General features: G+C 41.1%; 1 protein-coding gene across 5 annotated transcripts in view; it reads right to left on the bottom strand.

The window, feature by feature from the left end:
* The window catches only part of GREB1L (GREB1 like retinoic acid receptor coactivator), a 142116-nt gene that overhangs the window by 81066 nt on the left and 40653 nt on the right, over positions 1–20397 (bottom strand). The window lies entirely within an intron of this gene.

The following is a 20397-nucleotide window of genomic DNA, read 5'->3' as shown; positions in this document are numbered from 1 at the left end:
CTCACAAATGGGATTTTAGGCTTAAAGCTGGGACCACAGCCTTGGGCCCACTGTCAAAACCAGAGCGAACGCAACTCAGTTGTATGCCTAGAATTCAAAAGCCAGGTTTTAAAATCAAAAAAGCAATATTAGCTTTAAGCTTCCTCCCCCTCCTCCTGTTTTTAAAAATCAGCCTATTTTAGAGAGCAGCTATAATCCTCACCTCTCACTCGGGAAAAGTTTTGGGTAGGATTGTTGTGTTCTGAGGAGGGACATTAAACAACTCTATTCCCAGGGACAACCAATTCTACCCTGCGCTGTGCATCCCCGCCATGCTGACAGTGAATCCATCGCAGATGGCCAACAAGGTTAACAGGCAGCGCCCGACCCAACTGTAGGGCTCTGCAGAGACTTCAATGATTGCAGAATGTCAGTAATCCAATTCCAACAGCTCCTGGCTCCGAAATTGCTATTTTTCGGACACGTGCTGAACATTTCACCTGCTAGTAATGACATTTTTGTATTTTCTTCTAATTACACTCAAAGCTAAGACCTTTGGCCCTAGGCCACAGACCTCTATTCAGGCTGCACACATTCTCTTAAACGCCCTGATCCTTTGTTGTCACTCTCCGTCTTTCATCTATTATTTACATCCATTGAGAAGGGAGATACTCCACCATTTGTGAAGCTTTAAAGCTTCTAATCATCTTAATTTCTTCGCCTTTCAACCAGTGCTTCCCCTTATGGACCATTGCCAATAGTGTGACAAAATAATTTTTCAAGCCAAGATCCTCCTTGGACCCTTCCCAAACCTTGACACACACTGGGCTGTAAGTGCCTTTTGTCCTTAGCCGGCTGCTTTTGCAAACACAGACCTTTGCTCAGCTTCGCGGGGCAGGGGGGGATGGAGGGGGGCGGGTATGGATTTACTTCTCCGTGGCTTGGGGGGAGTTTTCTTGGCATTTGGGGTGTGGGTTTTTTTTTTTACATCATTTTCTTTCTGTTAAAATGTCTAACTCAATTAGTCCAGCTAAATCAGAGATATTGTAGTGAATCTTCCCTCTTTTAAAAACATCAAGTACCTTCTGAAATACAAATGGCTACAAATTTTAAGTTTACTTTTTTTCCCCAAAAGCTAAACTGCCAATATGCTGGTTTGGTTTTGTACTGTTATGTGCCCATCCAGTACTGACAGATTCTCACACAATATTTCAGACACACAAAATACCACTAAGCCTTTTTCTGATTATTGGCAGTATTAATTTGTCCTAACCTTAGAACACAACGTGACAAAAATACAATTTCTTCATTTGACGTTCAGATCACCTCCTTCTGATCCTCCCTTATTTGCAAACGAAGTAGGAAACAAACCAGCGGCATTTTTGTCAAGATGCAGAAGATGGCTTCAGAATTCATCAGCCACCAATCTTCGTTTCCAAGACCTGCGGGATCTGCTAACATGTGATCCATCTTGGCTCTTTCTTCCACTACCGCCTGGCTTACTTTTGATTTCTAACAGTGCTTCCTTGCTGTCTGTCCCCTCTAAAGAACCCCAACCCCCTTGTCCTTTCTTATTTTCACCATTTGCTTCAACCAGCAGTTCACTTGAGACTCATCCATCTTACAATGCCTAAAGTGACAGATGCTCTTAGGAGTGACCATACTGCTGAGTGAATAAAAGATAACATCACTTCTAGGAACTCAGGGAGAAATACAACTTCAACCCTAAGACAGGGTTATCCTGACGGACACAGCACCATAAACCTCTCCTAGTGGGGGAAAAAAAAAAAAAAAGAAAAAAAAGAAAAACAATTGCAGAGAAAAGGAATCTTACACAAAGGCTAAGAAGAGTATTCTTTCTGTTGTAGCTGTAGTTAGTGGTGTCGATGGCCTTTTATTTTCTTTTTTTTTCCCTAACACCCCATGGAAGAATTTTGTAGAATTTATCTGTGATTAAATCAGGAGGCAGAGAGAGTGTGGAGAAATTTCACACAAAAACTGTCTCAGGATCCCTACAGACTTGAATGGAGGAAGAAGGCACTTTGGAACAATTTCAGCAGCATGTCACACAAGTCCTTCGCCAAAACACAAACATTACCTTGTTAAAATCTACACATCCTACAGACCAGCTGTTGCTCGGTTAAATTCTACAGGAATTCAGAATCATTGTGGGAGCCTGTGCCCTTGACGAATGCATACTGTAACCAGAGTAAGATTACTTTAATGTTGTGGCTGCTTGATAAATCTGTAATTCCAAGTAGCAGCCCCCCCAATGTTTTGACATTTGAGCACACGCCATTTAGAAAAAATTGTAAAGTAGAATGATAGCTTTTCTAGCCAACACCCACATGCCCATCTACAGAATGATGTCTGTTTCTAAACGAAGATCTGCGCTCTGTGCCTAGTAAGACTGAAGCAAAAGCTGCTGACTTGAAATATGCCCCAGTGGTGCTAGAAATCTCTTACTTAACAAAAGAAAGGTCATATTAGCATCTCCCAATGACATATTCACAAAAGTGATGCCACAAATGCTGGGGATCCCTTTTCTCAGTGAGATACAAAGAATTCTCTTCTCTCTCAGCAAAGCTTTAAATAGCATCTCATGTTGAGTTTTCAAACACTACAGGAAATAACCATCATTACAGTACATGAGACTGACAGCATGTGAATTTAATGGCATAAAAGCCAGAGTTGCGAAACAAAGACCAAGATAGGGAGCCTATTAACCAGATGTCTTCTGTTCAGTGTAAAATCAGGAAAAAGTCACAATATGCACTTCTTTAGCCGTATTTATTAATTGTATGTAGCCGTATTTATTAATTTGTGATGAGTTAGGATTTTAGGTCCCTGTTGCGCTCTCATAGTACGGCAAACATCAAACCACCAGACTGTAGATACAGAAGTAAGGTATAGATACAACATTTTTTAATGTAAGTGATTTTCCCATAGTACAATTTTGGACATCCAATATATGGAAATTAAACTAACAACCACTCAGGTCTGGTCCTTCCTAAACAGGATCCCCACTCTGGACCCCACACACCTGTTAGTGTTCCTCTCCCATTCTGACCCACTGAGCGATTTGGCATTGAAATCTTCGATAAAATCCCATTCAATTGGGGAAAACACTTATGTATAGGAAACTCTACAGGAGATAACTACTGGTACGTGATTGGAAGAGTTGTGTGCAAGACTCTGCTTTCCATCTCACATCCCAGCCCTCTCAGTCCACATCCCTCTGGAACCCCAGTTGCTCAGCAAGTGGCAGGGCTCGAGGCACGCCGCAACTACCAGGAAGAAAAGCAATGAGAAAACCAAGTTTGGGAGTTTTACAGGCACATTCTGCCATGGTATCTCAATCAAATTTTCGCTGCCGACTCTATTGTACCTTAAGTGTCACCATATCTAGGATAACTTTCTGAAGCTCCTTCCAAGCCAATCAAATCAAAGAAGCAAATAACAAAGCCTGCAGTTAACATCCTCACAGGAAAAATCTTGAAAATATTTAATGCTTTCATCTGAAATACTTGAGGATCCTGGCATCAGATATAGACCATGAAGTAGCAAACTGTATCCTGCCTTATAAAATCTATACTCTGCACTCAAACGGGCATCTTATCGTACAGACAGTCCTTACATGTTGTATCTCCAAATATTTATCACAGTAGAGGTAAGTGTTTATAGTTAAATATGCAATCTGTCTTCTGCATGCTGCTGCTCTTAAACAAGACAAAGTGTGAGGTAAAAGGTCAAAACTACTAGAAAGAGCCCTGAATAAGATCTCTGACATTACAACCATTTTGCTAGAAGAGACAAGGTGTAAAAGAGGTTCTTGGAGTCAAACCCCCTATGCAATGGGGCAGGCCAAGGGTACTGATCCAAAAAGCGGCAAATAGTAACACAACTGTTGGTGTTAATGTGTTTAGTAACACCAGGCTGCCTTGAAAAATCTCTCATTTAATGACAGCAACATTTTTCAATTGAAACTGAACATTTTTACATGCATGTATGTAAAGTTCTCATTCAATGCAATTTTAACATGGAATAACTGAAATACTGATATTAAACTTATAAGTAACTTCTGTCACTACCATTAAGTTATTGACACTGAAACATGACCTTGAAATGACAGCTCCATTAATGCAAGTCTTACCAGGGAAGGTTTCAAAAAGCCCCGATTAAATTAACTACTTTTAAACACAATAGGATCAATATGTATGCAGAGAATGTACACCCCCATGGCAAGTTCTGCTTGCTTGATTGATCAAAAACAAAAAAATCCTGTGGCCTTCCAGATCTCAGCTGGTGCCAGAAATCCACATAGGAAAAAAAAAAAAAATCCATCTAAATGAAACTCTGAAAAGGTTTACCCTTCACCAGTCTATTTGCACTTCAAAAACTCCTTAAGTCCTTCAGCTAAACCCCAGGGTTGAACCATTTCAAAAATGAGAGGGGGATGGCCATGATTTATCTTCCTTCTGTGCTCTGGACAGAGCTGTAAAATCTGCCTGCTGGGGTGTGTGTGGGGGGGGTGTGTGTGTGTGGGGGGGGGGGGGTGTTACAGGCTCGTTTTCAGGAACCTTGGATATTTACCATTTTTAGAAATAACTCTGCCCAATTCCTCACCGTCATTTACCTCCTTTGATCAGACACAAGTACAATTTATAAAGCAAAATTTTGATTTCTGCTCACTGGCATACAAGCTGATCAAGCTCAATCAGCAAAATGGCCAAGCATCTGAAATCACCATTTTAAAGAAAAATATAGCAGATACCTGTAAGTATCAGCTGTTGCCTTAGTGAATTTCTGCTCAGGGAACATTTGTTTAAGAATATAATTTAAGCCTGTCCCCTTATATCTACTGGTATCAAATGCATTTTTAGCAATAAGCCCCAAATAATTTTCCATTTGTAGATAATCAACGTGTTCGGTCACACAGGATGCATTTTTCAGTCCTCTGTACTTCAAGATACATTACCGATACAAGGAAAATGGAGATTTCATGGGTCACAAACTTCTGGGTCATAAGGACCTTCAGTGCTGCAGTCAGCCTAGTAAAACTCAATCGATACACTCTTGCTTTATATGTCCACTATTAAAACTGCACCTGAATTTCTACATGATTTTTCCTGAAGTAGAAACACCAACTCAACAACTTCACTGACATTCTTTGAACAGAAATTAACGCTCCGATATTCAGTTCATGTGTCGAAAATATAAACACATGCATATATAAATGAGACATACGCCCTCTCCAAACATCACAGATAAATCCTACAGCATCAACACTGCAGAATGGCACAAACTGAGGGCACTGGAACATGACTATGTACTTCAGTTTTTCTAAAGCTTTCTTCTACTCTTAAGACTCAACCCTATAAACCACATATCAGCGGCATAACTCTTACCAATCTAAATTCTTCAGACTTGGATAAACAGATAGACTTGCTCTCAAGGTAAATAACAATAAGAATAGATTCAGTATTATCTGGTTTTTGCATGGAAAGGGCCCATTTATTTCCAGAGTCCTTTTCAGATTTTGCTTTTATCAGTTATTTGTTATCTTCCATTCTAAAACAACAGAAAGGGATGAAAACTACTTCATGAAAAGATAAAAATATGCAGATCCTGCCCCTGTAGGTTGAGTCTTAATTAGACTAGTGGGAAGCTTTAAAAACATTGACATTGTGCTTGTTTTTGTGCAAGTCAAATACCGGCCCTAACAAAACTGCGGGGCTAATCTGAGAAAACCCCTAATCACTCTATTAGTCCCCACTCAAATCCACAAGGATACTTAAGTAAGAGTTTGTGGATATAAGGAGGAATGGCATCTTACTTAGCATCTGACATTCTACTCAACTCCTCTGAGTCTTAATCTCTTCTCTTTTTCTTAGAAAAAAGAATACAACATGTTTTGAGCATATATTCTGAGTATATATATTCTTTTAATATTAAAAAAAATAAATCTCCAATATAACTACAGATCTCTGTGCCTTTGCAAAAACTGTAACAGAATATTTACTTTACTATATCCTTTACTGGCTCAAAATTATAAGACTGTGCTGAAGGTGTTTCTAAACTTGCATCTTCTTCTGGTGTGCTTGCTAAATTTTACAATTCCAGCTGCAGCCTCATCAGCAAAACACTTCAACTTCCATACATTTGCCAACTTTTGTTATTTTAATAGAAAGAATTTTCATAAAGGAAGGCGGAGGTCAGAGGTTTGTGTCTCCTTACTACATCCAGTAGTACCACAAACAATTTTTGTATATTATTTTTTATTGTAATGAAGAATTTTTGAGTATTTGTGTGGCCATCTATTTGTCTGTATTTATTTACAAATCCTGAGAAAAGCCCAAATGCACATTCTGATCAACAGGATTTGGTACTTCTGTTGCAAGAAAAATGAATGTTGCCACAGCCAGGTAAAACGCCTTTGGGAACTGAAGTCCGAGAAGAGGGGAGAAAAATTCCACAAAACCACAAACAGTTCCTGGTCTGCTTTCGGGGTGGGGTGGGAAGCTGAAAAAACAAAACACAAACAAGAAATACCCTGTGGATTCATTAGCAACCAGGGTGGCAGGCCTTCCTCTAATTCCCTTATAGAAGCCCACGACTACCTGCAGAGCCTGGGAGTGCAAATCACATTAGTGGAGCCACCAGATGACCAAAGAAAGCACTGGCGGCCTGGTGAAACCAGTAAACAAAAGGCAGCATTCCAGCTGAATGCCGCTGCTAGAGTCAGCATTGTAAGATGCTTGGATCTGATAACCCAAAAAGCAGATTAGCTGCAGGCAACAAAAGAGTAAAATGAGAAACAAAGGGGTCATTTTGACACATGAAGAAATCATTTCCATTAAGCCATCTTGAATTTACTGTGTAGTTATAAAAACTGCTCCTACTTGAAGTGACATTTGAATGCACGGCAATGAAGCTGTGACAGGGCAGCAACTTGGACAGGCTCCTGAAATAACGCATTCCTGAACGCAGTGTAACTTAAAGAGGCAAACTGGCCTCTTTGCCTTTGAATCTTTGTGACGTTTTAAAGGCCTAATTATGACTTTTAAATCTGTTGTACAGTTTTCAGTTAGAAGACTTAACACATCTTGCTAGGCTTGACAAACAGAAGATTCATTAGTTTTATCTGTATTTAAAAGTCTCCTGCAGAGAATGCACATACCACAAATATTCTCACATAATTACATGAGAAAGTTGCCTTCTCTTTCCAGTCCCCGTCCCCTCTCATGCATGTCTGTCTCACTCTCAACACAGGAAAGGAAAGAGTCACATTATATTCCTTATCAGAAGCTTAACAAAGTATTTTTATCCTGAAGCAAGTCTAGGCGTACTTTAATCACAAGGACCAAACTGCAAAATTGAGACACAGAAGTCCATAAGAATATGTAGACACCAGAGAGATAGAAGTCCGATCTAGTTAAAGATGTCCCTGCTTACTGCAGGAGGGTTGGACTAGATGACCTTTAAAGGTCCCTTCCAACCCAACAGATTCTATGATTCTTTGAAATCAAAATTTTCTGGGGTAAAAGTGGAAAATTTGCCACAATTCTCTCTTATACAATAAAGAATTCTATATACTCAAAGCCAAAACCAGTCTTTTTCTTTCTTCACAAGGCAGTAAACTGCCCTGCTAGAAAGTATCTATGAGCTAGAAAAAATTTCTAAGGAACGCTGTGGCACACAGAGAACTTTTCCGCTTTCTAGCTGTGCCTTGCACATCTCCCATGGCCAATACAAAGTACAGAAACCTGACACAGGATGAGGAATCAAGCCTTCCTTTAACACAACAAAACTTCTTACCCAGTTTTTGCGCACATATAGCAACTTGACCTGTTAACTTCAGTAGAGATGGTCTTTCACAAGCATACGTGTCCACAGCTAACTGATTCTTCTCAGTGACGAGCACAGAGAAATCACACCCAGAAAAACAGCTCAGCAGACTAAGAGGGACAGCATAAAAGCCCAATCTATGGCTGTGTCCACATACAAAGATCCAGTATGCATCGACACGCAGACCCTGCTATCAAGGCTCAATGAAAGGCTTGCCATAAAAACTTCTACAGACACCTTCTGCTACCTGGTGACTTTGCAAAAATACAAAGCCATTAAGGATATCTGAAAGGGGAAAGACGTAATTCAGACATCTAGTTATACAATAGGGACATCCTCTGAGGACAACTGTACCAATGTAATGACATCAGGACATAGCACATCAGGTTTTCCCTTGGTTCCAAAATGTTCTCGAGTATCACCATGGTATCCACACTGCTCCTAGTATTTTTGCTGTATATATGACCTGGGAGACAAAGAAGATGGACGGACAGAAGATTGACACGAGTAGAAGTCCCTATTCTGTTATTCTACTTTTAAAAATATCTTCTTATCCAAAATAGCAGTCGGGCATAAACATGGCTTCATAAATTCACAGAAGGGAAAAGGAAGTGGCTATAATGTGCACATGTGTGTGCTATGTAAATCTACATAGAAGAGAAGCACAAGATGCTGTCATACATCAGGCTCATCTTGAGTGCTTATACTGAGGAGAAGGAAAAATAAATTGAAGTTCAGAGCTTCAGCCTATCACCATTCAGAGAAACACTTAAGTGTTTGTATTTATAGCCATCAGCGAGTCTGAATATGAAGATGGATGCAGCTAGTAATGACATAAAATGATCCACTTCAATGCAGTTGGCCTTTATACTGCAGAGAGAAAACAACATGGTCTTTGGTTGGTAATCATGGACAGTATATTACCATTAGTGATTTTTCACAGCATCTTTCTAATAAAAATGTCAGAGCACTCTAAACAAAAGGGCAAGCTGATCAGTTCAGAATATTAAAAAAATCTTCAAATATTTAACCCAAGCAGATCCCATATTTCAGTTACAATGGGCTTTTCCAAGCAAGGCTCTTTCAAGTTGTGTTGACCTGGGTTCCCTCGTCGCTAAGGTATTCCAGCAAAACAGAAACTCTGTCAGGACTTGCTGCTTCACTGCTGTTGCTTGTGCAAAAAGACACAGTGTGGCCAGACCTTCGTAAAAATGCTAATGTTAAAAGCCTTTATCTCTTTGAGGAATTCTAGTTATTTTTACATAGAGGCAAGCACCTGACTCACAAGTCTTCCCTCAGCTGGCATTGCCATGGATCCCATTCTGGGCAGCTGACCGAACACCTGGGAGGTAGAAGAAACTCATTTCTTGCTCCTAAAGTCACTCAGCAGAGGCAGCAGAAGGTCCCTGGAATAAAGAACCCCTCATACACTGGAAAATTGATGGGCTCCTTATAGACCTGACAGGAAAATGACAAACAGATCAGGGCATCTTCACTACTCATGATGATCTGCATCCTCTATGACTGCAGTCTGGGTCTACATCCTCTTTCACATTAAAACTACTTTTGTTGAAAAGCACTCCAAATAAAGAATTCCACAATGCCCACAGAGCTCCCTGAAGTGATATACTTGTGCAAAAGTTTGGGCCACAGATACCGGACATTAGAATAGTTATTCCAGTGGAGTAGAAACCATTCCTGCAGAAATTATGCCCAATCCAGACACTACTTGTCATGCTAAAAGCCCAGGAGCATTTATGAAAGTGGATATTGAAGCATTTTACTTTAAGGTTGGTGGAGAAACCAAGCTGCTATTTGAACAATGAAAAAGAAATCAAGGTTAGACAAAGTGCCAGATGAAAGACACAGCACTGGGAAAGAACACTACTCAGGGTTCACATGGGTAAGACAGTCGCTAGTGCTTTTCCTCAGTTCTTCCACATCTCCAGTGCTCTGGCATGGAGAAAAAGAAAAAATATTGGTCAAGGAAAGAAAAGACCTTTCAAAAATAAGAATTTCATAAGAAAAGTAAATAGGAAGAGAAAACCTTGTTCTCTCTCTTACACACTGAAGTAGAGGAGATCTCATGAAGACTGAGGAATAAGGAAAAGATCATTCTACACTTGAAGTACAGGAGAGGGGCAACAGATGGAAACACTGATAAGGAGCTCACTCTGCTTGCAATTACAATCCTGAGAGAGTCTGGTAAAGGTGGGCTAAGGAGGATAACAGCATCATCTTCTCCCGACATCATAACCAACTTACACTGAGCTCCTCAGGACAGAGCTGACCTTCCTATAAACAGATACAGACCTCTGTTCTTGTCAGGGCTTCTTTAGAAACTACCACAAAATGCATAAGCCGAAAAACCCATACAGAGAGATCCTTGCTAGGAAAAGGCATTCATATTCTCCGGTGTTAGTTATAACACAATCAGGAGTGTACACAAAGACATATATTAAAATAATCTAATCCTCTCTACAGGTCTATTAAGTCTGACTCACTCTGAAATGGAAGTCCCCCATCCGCCCCCCTCTTCTTTCCAGTGCAAAGTCTCCATTGCTGCTAAATGTATTGGTTTTCAAGGCCATACCCATACGCTGGCCTATAAAGAAAACAACGCACTTTGATGGAGTAGGAACCTTTCCATGGAAGTCAAAAGGAAGACAATTTTTTGTTCCCCACTTAAGTCTATTCTTATTGTACAGGCAGTTTCAGAGGATGGGTTGTGTAAAGGCTAAATAGGCAGAAAAAATACCGCCTTTACCGCCTGTCACCCTTGAAATCCCTAACATGACAATAAGCAGTACTTCCCCACCATATGCTACAGACTTCTGGTGCTTTCTAAAAAGCCTTTTATCTGATGCTGGGAGCAGACTCCTGCTGCAGATCTGTATGCAGAGGACTGAAAGTACTGCACAAATGAGAGATGGAGTTGGAGAAAATGAGTGGTTGAGTATGGAAAGAAACGGGAAATCAATTCTCAGAGATGCTATCTTCACTACGGTGCTTCTGTTCCACCTCCTCCTCCCACGCTTGCTCTCTGTCCCTCGCCAGCTTCCTACTGTACCCGCTCTTTTCACAGCTACCCGCTAGTGAGGGAAGGAAACTTTACCAAGATTATCTTTCCTCTGCTGGTGCAGTATGTCTCTGTCTTAAGAGTATTGTCTGGTTTATCCTGGCCTATTTTTGACTGTCATCTGAAAAAGCAGCAACTTTTTTTTCTTCCAGCCTTTTCTGCTTCCCTAAGTATTGATCCAGATTCCATCTAAGGACAGGGTTCAAGATCTCTTGGAAACTCTGAGAAATCAACAGAAGGATGAAAATTACAGTGTGTGAAGAATAAACAGTCATTCTTTTTGGAAAAGCAGGGGCCAGCAGGATAACAATTCCTGATAAGATTTAAATAAACATACGTGGGAGGTAGCAGGAAAGGCAGTTGGTTCCTCATGCTCAGACGCACACAGGTAATGACCTCTGTCTCTTGCTCTCCCAAAGCTAACAATGCTGGTTATTGCACTCCTCCAGTGTGATCTGGAAAGGATCCAGTGTACTACTGATTACATTTCATCCACAGTTAGTTTAACCTTTGAAACATGACAGTCAGCGGCAGGGAACAGGCCAGCACGTAAGGTCAGCTCAGCCTTGTTGGTCGCAGCATTCTCACAGCGTTTGCACAGAAAACAACCCAGTGACCAGGGATTCCTCCCCCATAAATACAAAAGACCCAACAGGGACAGCGCCGAAACGCTGATTTTATTGCAAGGTGCCATTCACAGCCATTCATCTGCCAAAACAGGAAAATACTGGTCGTCCTTTTTCAAAAAAACGTAAGACATAGTATACAGAAATAGTCTCATTTAGGAAGGCAGAGATGTGACTGTTTCATCTAATGTCAGGTATCAGGCAAGTGTTGTATATTACTCCTCCTCCAAGAATATAGAAAGGAAAAAAAAAAAAAAATCAAAGATGCCTTAAAATAACAGTGAAACAACTGGGTTAGCAAGTGTAACAAGAACACTTTGTGCTAAAAGGAAGGCTAAAAAAAAAAATTCCCGTTAAGTTGCCTATTTTTCTCAAGTTCACTACCTTTCCAGAACAGCCTCTTTTGAAGCTCACATTTTATCTGTTGTACACACAATTTTAAAATGAAAAAACAGCATCTTCAATTACCCTGTATTTCTACAGAAAAGTACAGGACTTAGCAAGATTTATCTCTTTCTAAATATTATTTTTAAGTTTCAACAAAATCCTTAGTCACACGAAAACATACGCAAAAGGATATTCCTGGCTTCAAAAAGCTTCTAGTTAGTTATTTAGGAGTTATCACATTTTCCTTCTGGATAGATTGAGAGCATTTTGAAGTTATTAAAATGGAAAAATAAAATCAATTTGCCTTAGCAACTACTGCCCTCTAACATAATAGCAGTGATAAGAATTTTTTTTTTAGTGATGCTTAACTATCCCTTGGAGCATGTGCACTTGGATTTTTCATTATTTGGGTAAGTGTTTGTGTGCATGGCTCAGGGAGCACAGGCTTTTCAGAAGCCAGTAAGAGGTGAAAAAAGGTCACTTCAGCAGAATTCATTTTCTCTTAAATTCTCAGAGAAATGCTGCAAAAAAGTGGCAATAACAAACCTTTCATCTTTTCCTCTTGCTATCAGCATTTCCTAAGGTTCCTTTGGTTATAATACAATAATATTTTCGGTCATACCCTATTACCTTTTTCTTCTTCCTGTAACACGATTTTAAACACAAGTGCTGGCAACAGTCCTGTTAAGAGCAGGAGCTGGACTAGACCTCCAGACGCCCCTTCCAACCAGCACTTCAGCACTGCCATGATCAATCCGCTTGCCCAGGAGCCGCATCTGCTGCTGCTGCTGCTGCTCCGGAGGGAAGGCCGCCCCTCGCTTCCACTCACGCTGCTGCAAATCCCCAACATGATGCACAAGTGGGAAACCTTGCCTCTGGATGTTCCTGGAGGCAAACCCAGAGTCCCTCAAAGCAGGCCGACAGCGATGTGGGCCTGCATAAAGGAACAACTGTGCATCAAGTTTTACTGTGCTGAGGTAACGTTAATTCTTGTATTTAGAGTGGAAAGAGGATGCTGCTTTAAAAACTCACAAGCACACAAACAAAACAAAGTCTTCGGAAAATCCAGAGTCTTCTCACTCTGTACTCGCTCACTTCCAACTCTTCACACCTCCCACCCCCCCGAGGCTCTAAAATCATAGAATCACCAAATGGTTTGGGCTGGAAAGGAATTTAAAAGACCATCCAGTTCCAACCCCCCTGCCATGGGCAGGGACACCTCCCACTAGATCAGGCTGCTCAAAGCCCCATCCAGCCTGGCCTTGAACACTTCCAGGGATGGGGCATCCACAACTTCTCTGGGCAACTTGTTCCAGTGTCTCACCATTCCCATAGTGAAAAATTTCTTCCTGATATCTAATCTAAATCTGCCCTCTTCCAGTTTAAAGACGTTGCTCCTCATCCTGTCACTACATGCCCTTGTAAAAAGTCCCTCCCCAGCTTTCCTGTAGGCCCCCTCCAGATACTGGAAGGCTGCTCTAAGGTCTCCCTGGAGCCTTCTCTTCTCGGGGCTGACCTCAGCCTGTCTTCTACTAAAGTATGTGTGTAAATCACAATATACTTTTTTAATGCTTTGTACTACCTTGGAGCTGGCAGTATATACTCTAGGAAAGATGCTACCCCGACCTACAGATTGGCTCCATTCCAAAGCATCCACGCAAGACAACATGGCACACAAGGGAACACAGTCACCTCCTGTCTAGAGAAGCAGACACTGGAATACACAGAGAAATCCATCTCTGGAGAGTGGGACTACAGAGCAGAGACATTTCAGGCTCTGTCTGAAAGAAGCAAGGCCAGGCCTGAGCCAGGGTGAAAAAAAAAAGACCAGCCAGAGGAGAGCTGGTGTCTGCAGAGCGACCAGCCACCTCTCGCTGAGGAAAGGCTCATCCGCCCCGGCTCCATGGAGCCACGCTCCCAGACATGGAGCCAAAATGCCTCAGGAGATGCGAAAGCACCACACGAGTGAGACCTTGCGAGTGAGCTGGGACTGGGCTCATCGGCGCTCACCTGGCCCTAGATCACGGTCGGATGGGTCTGCCCCACGAAGCACTGAGGGCTGAATGGGTGCCGGGGCTGACATCTCAATAACAAGGAGAGACAAGGGGCAGATAACGGAGAGAAAAAACCCTCAGGGATTTCAGGGCCTTGAAAAAGAAGATAAAGAGCTTAGGTCCCATGCTATAAAGACAAAAAAACTCCAGCAGAGGAATGCAAGAGGAAAGGTAACACAATCCAGGCAAGAGGCTCAGAAAACAATTTTCACACAGACCAGGCACGAGGCTACATTTGTCCAGGCCAGCAAACATGGTCTTGATGTAGCAAAGATGGGAGGCGAAAGCCTGGACAGTGAGTTTTCCTGCTCCAAAGAAAAAGCAAAACCACCACCAGGACAGAAACGTTCTGCAGGGAAGGGCCCACAAGACACAGCCCTGGCCAGCGGGCGAGCACAGGGAGGGGTCTGGGTGACAGAGGAGAGGGAGGGAGGACCAGGAGCACAACATCCCAGCGGAGATGTCAGGGAGACAGGCTGAGATTTCGGCTCCAGCCCAGGGAGACTGATGATCCGCTTTATGGCCCGCAAGCACTTCCCACCAAAGTTCACACAGGAAGATAACGTCCCCCTCAAATGAATTTATGCAGATGGTGGTTCGTTTGTCAGAAGATAAAAAGATGCACTTTCATTTTAAAACGTAAACACTCGAGGTCCTCAAGCAGACAAGAACAAGCAAAAGCCACTATCTGTTACGTGAGCCATTTCTGCTCACGCCTGTTGTCTGATTTCAGAGGGAGTTTACACCACCAGAGTTACAAAGGTCCACCAGTCCAGAAAGGCACATGATTATACCCCATTAAATCCCATACAAAGCCCATACTTCTCAAAATATGCAAATGAAAAACCCATACATTGTGCAGGCCGATGCTCCTGCAACATAACTTCTGAACTGAAAACATAAAACAGTACCCAGGTGTGCTCCAAAATGGACAACTGCAAAAATAATATGAAACTGGATGCTTCAAGAAAAAAGTATTTGAGGCAAGCAACATTTTTTCTCTGTATTTAGATTAGAGCCCATCTTTACTGGTGCTAAGACTTTGAAAAAACAAACTGCTTCAAGATGTTATTCCTTGTCTATTGCATTATCCAGTTTCCTGTGCCTTTCCCACATGAACTTGCAATCCTTGGTAAGGTTTACACACGTGAAAATAAAGTTTTAAGCTGAAAATCAGTATCACCTCTATGCCGAACACTGTATCATGTCAGGCATTCCATATAGCAGACAAAGCACAGTGCTACAGGGATGCAAAAGAAAACATTTCATTTCTCTACTGCTGGAATCAGGCATTGAAACTCGTTCATTGATTTTCCTTCATTAAAAAATAACTGATTGTAAAAGAAGTGTTGCTTGGTAGGATCAAAGCCTATCCTACAGGAAACACACACACAAAGCATTTGGAAATGAGGGTTAATTTGGCATGCAATTTAACAGCATTAGCTTTTATCAGCAGCATTTCAAGGTCAGGCAGATCCATGTTTAAATTGTTTGGTTTTGTTACAATTTCAACTATATAGTATTAGAGTTCAATACATCTTAAAGTGATATTAAACTGAAGGAAGGCTGCACAGAAGCACCAAAAAAAAAAATACACTAAGGTTCATAGTTTAGCATTGCAAACATTAAAACCAGAAAAAACTTTCCAAAGAAACCAAGCTAAAAAGGTGACGTGTCTCTTGAACTCCCTAATTTCCTTTTATTAGCTCAAGACTTCACCCTTTCAAGAAAAAAAAATAAAATTATATCAAATCAAGAGATTACCAGAAAGGCTCTCCTTCATTTGAGCACGGGACTAAATCACAGATCAGGCCAAATGGAAGGAGTCCTTCTACTGACATGGTTTGTGCAAGATTTAAAGAGCTTTTGAAGAGGCTTGCTTAATATTTAAAGTGACAGTCAAAACAGCCTCATATTTTAAGTAGTATTTCTCTTCGAGTGTCTGATTTTTATTTTTTTTTTTTAAGAAAAAACCACTTTTTCTTTTTTATGTAAAGCTATTCTGTTCAGAATTCAAGTTAGCAGTTAGCACATTTTATTTATTCCCCAAATGATTAATTTAAAATGTAAGATCATTCACTTTTTTTAATTACACTTTACACATATTTTATTCAAAAACATACAGAAGGACAACGGATTAAAAAAAAATTAAGCAGAGTTGCTCAGTCCCAATAAAAAATAAGTCATGAATACTTACTAGAGATTTTCCTTTTTACCAATTTATAAACTTCCAAAACTAGTGAGTAGTTACATGTTTTGACATTCATGATTATGCTATGGGAAGGTTTTCTGCACCTCTTTTCATTGAAAGCTTAATCTTTGTATAACCCAACTACATATAATGCCGACAGACTTTAACAGCAGTTGGCACCAAATGTTTCATGAGATCAAGTCCATACTGTACTTGAAACAAATACTTTGATTAATCAGTTACTGGCAGAACTTCACAGTATCATGGATGTATGTCGAAGAGCTTTACAAACGCTTACGGGACAGTGATGTTAGGGGACTGAAATCTCTTAAGCTTCTTTCTTTGCAATTCTCTGACACAATTCAGAAGAATGCCACCCTATTACACCAAAACCAGGGGGGAAACAGTTGCTCTCGCCTCTTGCATGAGCATAATTAATCTTCTGACACCTTGACAAAGCAGCTTGTTGATAGTCAAAGAAAGGATCCTTCTGATTTCCTCCCAAGACAGGAGATGGTCTTTATCCATCATCCCTTCTTCCTGATCTCTTCTTCCAGAGTCCCCACATCAGCAGAACTGTCTATCAGAGCAGACAGCAGGAGGGAAAGGTCTGACTGATTGATAGGGCACCAGTGCTCGACAGTGCTATTTAAGTGTAGGAACCTATTGTTAGAAACTTACTTTACAGCAGTTAAACAAATATAATGGCAACCAATCCAACCATTGTAGCACTAGAGTCAGCTCAAGCTAATAAGTAAAGTTAGCTAATTACGCTGATCTGATTTAAAATCCAGACAAATTGTAGAGACAGTCAGCATTACTGCACACTGAAAGAGTAGAAATTTTAAAGCAAAAAGTTTTGCACATACTATGCTTTCTGAACTGAATTATGGTTGCTTCCGTTTTCACTGTCCCTTGTGAGCAGGATCATACACCCAGGTCTCCTTTCCTTCTCTCACAATCATGGGCCTTGTAGGTATTCCTAATTAATCAAAATAAAATAATTTCTCTTATAATGCAGTTGAAATTTCCTCCTCCTACCCTACCTCCCCCAAGTTCTAACATTTACTTGTGAAGATTGTGAGGAATTTCAGTTTTTAAGGGCAAAACATTACAAAATGCCTTCTAAAAGGAGGCTACTACCTGCTACAAACCAAATTCCACTCTGGTAATGTATCTTTGAGGATACTGATTTGGTGTAACCCAGCATAGGTATCCTAAGATAGAGAAGAATATTCTGCACACTTTTCAAAAATAGGCATTTAATATGCAAAATGCTGTCTTCTCATATATAGATACTTATTTTTATAAGTATACATATACACGTTATATGTATTCATATGTATCTTGTAGTTCCTCTCCACTCATCTCTCTCACCTTCTCAAAAAAAGATAAGAAGAACATTTGAACATAATTCTCTGTCCATTTAATTATTTTCTGCACTCAACGAAGAGAGAGGAAATTGTGTTAATCGCTCCTTTTAAAGCTCTAATTCTTTGATAACTGCTGGTCATGGAGGAAACCAGTCCAGGTCAGGAGGACCAGGGCATGGTACTCTGGGAACTGCTCCCAACCAGGACAAGTCTGACTCGGTTCTTGGTGACCTATTTCAACTATAAATCAGGTCACAGTCTGTACAGACCTCTGTCTCACCAATGTAACAACCGAAGGAAAAGCATACAGGAGTCTGTGTGTTCTCTTACTGAGGTTGCCAAGAAAGGTAGCTTCATCCAGCTCACAGGAGCTCAATAACCCCTGGTTTTATCTACACTACTCTGACCTTGACTGTTTCATTCAGGACTTACATCTCCATAAAAAAAAAACCTGTCCATGCCATCTGGCCCAGACCAGTTCTCCAAGCAGTCTTGTTTTGTTCAGTTACACCAGAAAATATAGCAGTATTTATGATGTATAAAATCAATTTAGTAAAATTAGCCATTCAGAAAGTGAACACAATGTTCTTTCCATAAATTGCATGAAATGTCAAGGGATACAGACTGCTCCAACCTGGTTGGGAAATTAAATATTGTTTATATCAGAGCAAGAGTAAGAAAACGACTGTAGGCCACAACCTGGAGAGTGATCTCTCTGTCTCTTTACTAGCATTTTATGCTTGCAGATGTTAAGGCAGCAATAGCAACAGCCACTTACAGTTTTTTTTTACTCTTCCTCGTGTAGTTTCCCAAGCTGGCTGCAGGAATCAACAGAGGAACTGTTGGTACTTGTGCCAACATGACGCATGAGGCGGAGATGGGGAACACTGGCACAGGTGAACCGACCATCCAAATGCAAAGCCCTGTGGCTAAAAGCAGAGAGGATGCTGGCTGGGAGGCAAAAGGAGCATAGGTGGGAGAAGCAAGGGGGTCTCTGCTGCATGTTGCTAAAGAGGACTTTAGGAGGAAATGGGCAAGAGGAAAGACGACTTTCTAAGCTGGGAGGGACTAGACTGGGGTTGACAAGACACAGGCAGCAAGGCTAGGCAATCGCATGAGCTGAGGAACACAAGGATATGGGAAACAGAAGGAGTATGGGGACCTCAAGGTACAAAGTTTGAGACTATTCTCTAATTCTGATAACAAGCACCCCAATGCAGATCTTTGTTTAAGGGCTATGAAAATAAATGCAAGACTGCCTCCTCCTTTCTTCCCCTCTCCCCCAGTATGGGCTATCAAAAAAGCTGCCTACCTTCATACCCAGGCTACCTTGTTTGCTGTCAGAAATAACAGCACTTTTTTTTTTTTCTGCATTGCAGTCCCACACTGTTGGCATGACATTTTCTTAAGACTGGGAATAATGAGTCAAAGCCAGGGAACTAAAAAAAAAAAAAAAAAAAGTAGATCAATAAATGGTAAGCTGTAACCTTACAAATGCCCAGGCCAGCCAAAGGTGAGTTCCCCAGAGCAGAGGGGATCACAGAGCTTTCTGCCCATAAAAGCTCTCTATTCAGCTGAGCACTCTCACTCTCTGTTGTCAAGCCAGTGGCAAGAATTTATCAAGTGTTTACTGTCACAATATAGAGTATTACCGGACCAGAGCATTAAAGATCACTGGGGGACTGCAAAGAATTATTTTCAGTGAGCCTTTCAATGCAAAAACCACTAGCGCTGTTCACTTGTCAGGTCTGTATTCCCCTTCCTATCTGCAAAGACAAAAAGCAAGCTAAAGGTCCATCAGTCAGACGTGAAGTTTAGCAACAAACATGACAATTTCAGTATCCAGCTGCTGAATTTTCATTATATGCCTGAAAGCAAAGGAGTAGTTCCCCACCAGTGGTAGAATGGGAGAGCATTGGGACCTGCAGCAACTTGTGCAAAGATAAGATCTGCCTTTGAGACTGTTGCTGTTGTTAACATAGCACACAGCTGATGCACAGCCCAACCTAGGCTGTATCTTCCCAGCACACGCAGAGCAAAGATATCTGGAGGGAGGTGGCAGCTTGAGAACCAGAAAGAGCCCATCCGCAGCTGCGGGCAGCTCCTCAGTCAGCACAGTGCACTGGATAGCTGACAAGGAGCTTCTTGCTGTCTTGGGTCAGTGTCTTTCGAAGTCCAACCTTTCTCCAAACAGTCAAGCTTGGATATAGAGACATATTGAGAAATACTACGTTCGTGCTTTTCCTGTTTGATGGTAGGATGGACCAGGACATTAAATTCCTTACAGTAAACTGCTACTTTAAAAGAAGGCAGTACATTTGTTACTGGTGGTTTCCCCCTGTATATGTCAAACAGAAGATTGTTAGGATATGCACACTCATTTAGAGCAAATTCATGGAGCACAGAACTGTGGGTGGTTTTTTGCTGGCAATAATTGTCACAACAGTGAGTACAAAACAGCTTCCTCTCCACACTAAGTACCTCTTGGGCACTTAGTCATCAGCTAGCAGAGTTTGGGTGCAAGGTGTTCTTCATTAGAAATGACGAATCTCTTTGAAAAGATGAGGCCCATTTGGCTTGTAAACAAATGCCATGATATTTGATACGAGAATAATTTCAGGGCCATGCTAAGGATGTACGTGGGATAGTTCATCTCTGGGACTGATAGAAAAGTATTCCACTGTCAGTAGACTATTATTTCCTAATCTGATGCATCTGCTAGAAAATATGTTCATGCCCATGATCCCAGTTTACATCAGCTCAGCAGCAGTCAAGTACTCAGTTTCCTTAGTAGAAGCTCATCCAAGGTATAGCACAATCATTTTTAATCACCAGAAGCATTTAGGTATGGCATGAGGTG

The sequence above is a fragment of the Chroicocephalus ridibundus genome, chromosome 2, assembly GCF_963924245.1.
Source record: "Chroicocephalus ridibundus chromosome 2, bChrRid1.1, whole genome shotgun sequence".
NCBI classification, from domain to species: domain Eukaryota; kingdom Metazoa; phylum Chordata; class Aves; order Charadriiformes; family Laridae; genus Chroicocephalus; species Chroicocephalus ridibundus.
Note: the sequence above shows the minus strand (reverse complement) of the source record. Positions and strands in the feature narration are given on the sequence as shown.